Below are 6,587 nucleotides of genomic sequence, written 5' to 3' on the forward strand. Positions count from 1 at the left end.
TGCCAAAGACATTCGACAAAGAGTGTATTAGATACGTGTTGAGTAGAGTTCATGGAGAATACATTTGGTTGGAAGGAGACAAACCAATTGAATTCACGAAAGAGATCATTCCCATAATAACTGGTTTATTAGTTGCTAGAAGGGAATTTATTATACAATTGGATCCCAAAGTAAAAAATGAGAAAATGTCAAAATACAAACAAGATTAGAGAGAAAATACTGTAAGCAATGTTTTGGATCAAGAGGTAAGATGTGCCTCGATAGTTATTGGTTACAAAATCTAGCAGTCCAATTGGTTGGACAACATACTGAGAGTAGTACAAGTTGCATACGAGATTGTTATTCTAGAAAAAAATATATGACCTCACAAATATGATAATGAATTAGCTGATGTTGAATTTGAGAAGGATCAAACTAGTAAAAAAAATAAGAGATGAAATTCAGAGCATTATTGGTATGTATCTTTTTCTATGTGCAAAATTATTTTCTGGTATCAGTAAGGTAAACTATGGACCAATCACTTATCAGATTACTGGATACGTAAGTCAAATGAGAGAAAACTTCAATTCAGTTATGTGGACATACTTCAAAGAATTTCAAGAGAAAATGCATGGGAGATATAGAGATTCAAGCTCATATTGTGGAAAAATATAAGAATGATATATGTTTTCTAGTGAATACACATTCAAACATAATCAAAGCTAGAGAGCCGAGGATGTTATGGGTACCACCCTTACGGTATGAAGTAAATTAAAATGAATTAATTGCAAGTATTAATCAATTATTAAGTCTACCCAAGGATTTGAAAGAAAATAGGTTTGGAATGTATGAAGAAGTGTACAAAAAGGTAACATTAGAATAAAAGAAATCAAAGGATGAGAAGAGTAAAGGTAAGCCAAGTGTGAATTTGACAACATGTGAAACATATGCCAAGATAAATAGTAAAATAGCTAAAAGACAAGCTAGCAATAAGAAACCTAAAGAGGATATACATGTAGAAAGAAAAAAAATCTCAATATGGTAGAGCTACTACGTCTCAACTTAGAAGAACAACAAGAAGTCAAACAAAAGAATCAACTAGTGCAAGCAATAGAAGGAAAACTATAGTTAATGATTAAAATGGTGAAATTGAAAAAGGTAAAGAAACGGTAAGTTCACTAAGGACAACTGCACACCTACTTGATTCCACCAAGGAACATGGAACTGTTGGAGTAATAAGTGAATTAAGGCATAGCCTATGACCATATGAAGACAAAAAAATGATAGAAGATGAAATCATATTTCATTTTGACAAATACAAAAGATTTCCTATTGAGCCCAGGCACATTATTCCTAAGGAATTACTTGACAAAATCATGGTGAGATGGGAAGAGCATGCAATACAGGAAAATGAGAGAAGAGAGAGAACATTAATTATTACAAAACTTGAAATGAGTGTTGAAGAGACTAATGCCACATTGGAGAAGTATAAGAACAATTTTTTTTCAAGGAACAAAATTACAAAGATATTGGCTAGGGTCAATCAAGAAGTTGAAGTTGAAGAAATACAGACGAGGAAGGAAAATTTCAGTACATCCCAAGAATCATATACTAAAGAATCATTACATATTGGAAAAATGTACAAAATGAGCAATGTGTTAGGTGAGATACATGTTGATCTTACATAGGAATGAGATAATGATTCAGATAGAGAGTCTACATAGTCATATATATTGACTACAAAGGACACCGTTCATGTTGAAAAACAATAACAAAAAATGAATCCTATTGAGATACAAGATGATGATGCTCATCTAATGGAGATATCAAATAATAATGAAGAGAATTAAAAAAAAACAAGAGGAGAGGGACATTACATAACAAGAATCACTACTAATAAGGCACAAGTTATCGGTACAACATATGAAGTTGATACTACTGATAAGAAATAGAGGATACAAAGAAAAATAGATAAAAAATGGTTGAAACAAAAGAAGTAAGTGTTAACAAAACTTTACAAACGATGACTATGATCATAGACAACAACGAGAAAAGGAAAAGAGAAGTTGAATTTGATGAAGAGGATGAAGATTTTTAAAATAATCCTAAATATGCTATATTCTAAAGTGAAATCCAAACAAATTTAATGATAATGATAAATACATCTATGCACCATAAAAATGAAAGTTTGAAAAGAAAGAGGCATAATAAAATAATCTTGAGAAAAACTATTCAAACATTTCAAGAATTACTATTGGGAGTCTCTATTGACAAGGATAAACCATTCGTAGATCACTTTAAAAATATTCATAGATACCATTCAGAACGATTAGGATACAAAAGAAAAATTAAGAACATTGAGGAGAAGTTGCAGAGCAAATAAGATGATAGGTCAACACAAAGGAAAGTAGAACTTGAGAACTCATCATGTAAAATAGTTGAAGAGATTAAGGAAAATTTGAATGAAGGAAGAAAGATATACATGAAGACATACATACTATTACAACATTTAGTGGAGATATTGTTAGGATTTAACCACAGATAGAAATAACAATTACATGCAAATATAACCAATATCAAAAAATAATAGATCACATAGAAAAGAACACAAGACACCAAGATTTAACGTGGTTCACCCAATCCCTGGGCTAAGTCCACCAAACAACAAGTCCAATATTATTACAATCCAATGATTACAACCTGATTACAATCCGTAATTCCTTACAACTCAATACTGCTGCAAGAACCAATTTTGCATCACAACAATAATACAATCCCTAACCCTAAGCCCTTTTATACAAGCATTTTTACTGCTTTATGGTTACAACATGTCGGTCATATGTTGGCCATACGTCGGCTACGACCCTAAAATTTAAAGTGAATAGAATTTTATAAAACCAGGTATATGCACCCAAAATATCTTTAGAATTAGTAAAGTTATTACCATCTTCTCGCACACAATCAATCTTGTCTTTGGATTCTTTGGATTTCAAAACTTTAAAGAAGAGTCTAGATCCACTATCTTCCATTTTCATCCAGTTGGTTTTGGACCGAGTTCTTGCCCCTTGAATTTTCTTAGATTGCAACTTCCTCAGCTCATGCTTAGTTTTAGAAATAGTTTCAATAAGCTAGGGGTTGGAGGGTTGATCTTGAAGAAAAGCTTCAGAGTCTTGAAGGGAGTTGACTATAGAGAGTTCTTGGGCTCTGGCATCTTTGGCTTTTTTCTTCCCCACAGTTTTAAAAAGGTTCTGCCAAGATTTAATAGTCTAATCCCACCTAATACTAGGATTTTCATGATTGCAGATGGAGGAATTATACTAGTGAACAATTTTGGATGCTGCCAACACATCTTGATCATAAAGAAGGGAGGAGTTGAGAGAAAAAGATTGAGGATTGTGAAATTTGGGTTGTGGGGTGCCAATTTTGAAAACCTTAATAAGGATAGGGCGGAAATCCAAGAGAGAGTAGGGGAGCACTTGAACAAGGTTGTTGTTCTGAGGCTTGTGACATTTGAAGGAGTCTCTATTATAGTAAAACCAGTCTAGCCTGGAGAAAATCCTCTTATCTCCTTTCTAAAAAATTGACCATGTGTACCAGATGCCAAGGGATTGAGGTTTTAAACCAGCCAGGGGGTCAATGAGGTTTAAATTACTCAACATTCTTGACTAATGTGGGTATTCATTCCCTTTCCATTTAAAATCCAGTCCTCCTATCTTATTTGAGGTCTCTCAATCATATTGAAGTCTCCTGCCACTATCCATGGGATGTTTCGAAGCTCGAATAACCATTGCCATAGTTTAACTCTTTCCTAGGATTCATTGGGGGCATATATAGAGCAAATGCCAAATTCAAAGTTATCCATTTTAGAAGAGGCCCATGAGGCTCTATTGCATGGTGAGTTACCCCATTTATTGATTTTCTTCTTTCAGTTAGGACCAATTAGGATATTTGTACCTCTCTTTCCCTTAGGATGCTTGGTAGCCAAGGTAACAACATCCTTCCATATACACTTCAATGTAATTTCAAGAGAGAAGCCAACCGTTTTGACTTCTTGAATAAGAAGAATATATATATTTTTAGCCCACTTAAAAAATCTCTTAACAATGTATTTTTTGTTAGAGGTTTATAGTCCTCTAACATTCTAGGAGGCTATTTTCAACTTATCCATATCAGATTCATTTATCAATATCCATTGGGGACTATAACCCCTTGAAGCACTCAAGCAATTTGGTTCTGGCTTTTTAAAATACCCTAGTATTACCACTAATATGAGGAGGTCTACCCATTTTTCTTTTGATAACTTCTCCATTAACTGAAGGAACTTGGCATTTATAATCCTTATCTTTAGTATTGTCTGCACAAAAAACAAATGGTTCTTCCTCCTCCAATCTGCCCCTCTTGACAAACTCCCCTACTCAAAATTTTGAGTTCGGAGCAAGCTGGATCCCCTTTGAACCATTAACCTCCTTATGATGACTAACTAATGAATCTACCATTTTAGTCTACAAACTATTTGGTAGAGGTCCAACTTTAGGATTATTAGGCTTATCCGAGCTTGTTGGGATGACCACGAGGGAGAAGTCATGAAGCCTTTCTTCTACTTTCAAGCAATTGAACTGATGGCCATCAAGGGTATCTTTGTCTAGAGAAATTGTCATTCCAAAGTTAACCAAATCACAAGGAGGAATAGGCAAGGGAGAGACAACCTCCTCACTGGCCATAGTCAGAGTGGGGTAGAGCTTGACAACAAAGGATGATAATTTGACTAGAGACTTCTTAGCTTTATCCTTTAAGGATCACAGTGCTAATTGTTGGTGTTAGGATTAACCTCAGACATAAATAATAATTACATGCAAATATAAACAATATTATGAAATAATAAATTGCATAGAAGAGAACATAAGACACCAAGATTTAACGTGGTTCACCCAAACCCTAGGCTACGTCCACCAAACAACAAGTCTAATATTATTACAATCCAGTGATCACAACCTGATTACAATCTATAATCCCTTACAACTCGATAGTACTGCAAGAAGTAATTTTTGCATTACACCTTATGAAAAGATCCCTAACCCTAAGCTCTTTTATACAAGTATTTTTCCCACTTTAGGGTTATACTAAATTACAATATGTCAGCCCAAAAAAATTGATAAAATAGGGCCCAAAATATTTTTACAGGGTGATGCCCTGAACCCCAAAGAATTTATGAAGTATGTACAGTACTTCCCTGATCAGTCACCACAAACTAACAATCTCCCACTTGGGGACTAATCGGAATCCGCTCCAGAAAACAATCTCTCACTTGGAGATTGATCCTACAGCAATACCGCTACCACATGGGGCTCCCACTGAATCAAACCACCCTAGAGTCTACTATTCTTTTATTCATGTTCAGTCTAGAAGACCAACCAAAGCTAAAGAGGAGTTCAACTTCTCCCTTGTTACTACCTTTGTAAACATATTTGTTGGATTATCATCTATATTTATCTTGTCTAGCTTTAACTGTCCATCATCCAAAACTGACCAAATGAAATGGTACTGCAATTGTATGTGTTTGGTCTTTGAATGTAGAGCTGAATTCTTTGTAAGATGAATGACACTCTGACTATCTGTAAACAAATAATTATCCCTTTAAGGGTGTCCCAATTCTTCTTAGAAGAAATTGAAGCCATATCATCTCCTTGGCTGCCTCTATAGTAGCAACATACTCTACCTCTATAGTGGATAAAGCATTAACCTTTTGTAACCTAGAAACCCAACTCACGGCTGTCCCACCAACAGTAAATACATAACCTGTAGTACTCCGCTTGGTATCAATATCCCCTACCAAATTTGATTCAACATAGCCCTGTAAATTAGTAGTGGAGCCCCCAAAGTGTAAACACTTATTGGATGTTCCTCTCAAATATCTAAGAATCGATTTGACTACATTCCAATGCTCAATTCTGGGATGACTCATATACTTTCTAATGAATCCTACTACATGTACAATATCTGACCTTGTACATACCATAACATACATCAAGATTCCTACAGCTGAAGCCTAGGGTACCTTTGAAATCTTCTCCTCCTCTTCTTGTGTCTTGGGACACATCTCCTTAGTCAACTTCAAATGACCAGGTAAAGGTGTGCTAATAGCTTTAGCATTCTTCATAGAAAAACATTGCAACACCTTCTGAACATAATTAGCCCGAGATAGCATCAGTTTCCTATTCTTCCTATCTTTGCAAATCTTCATACCAAGGATTTGTTTTGCTACCCCTAAATCCTTCATAGCAAATGCATGTGCTAACTGGCATTTCAACCCCTTAATCTGATCCATGTTAGACCCAACTACAAGCATATAATCAACATATAAACATAAAATAATGTAGCTATCATCATCCAACCTCTTAAAATAAACATAATGATTTGAATGACATCTTCTATATCCATGCTCATGCATAAAACTGTCAAATTTTAGATACTATTGCCGAGGTGCTTGCTTCGAGCCATATAAGCTTTTCTTCAATTTTCTCACTAAGTTCTCCTTACCTTTGACCTCAAATCCTTGTGGCTAAGCCATATATATCTCTTCATCCAAATCACAATGAAGGAAGGCTATT

The sequence above is a fragment of the Cupressus sempervirens genome, chromosome 9, assembly GCF_028749045.1.
Source record: "Cupressus sempervirens isolate cs-2001-9-10 chromosome 9, ASM2874904v1, whole genome shotgun sequence".
In the NCBI taxonomy this organism is placed as follows: domain Eukaryota; kingdom Viridiplantae; phylum Streptophyta; class Pinopsida; order Cupressales; family Cupressaceae; genus Cupressus; species Cupressus sempervirens.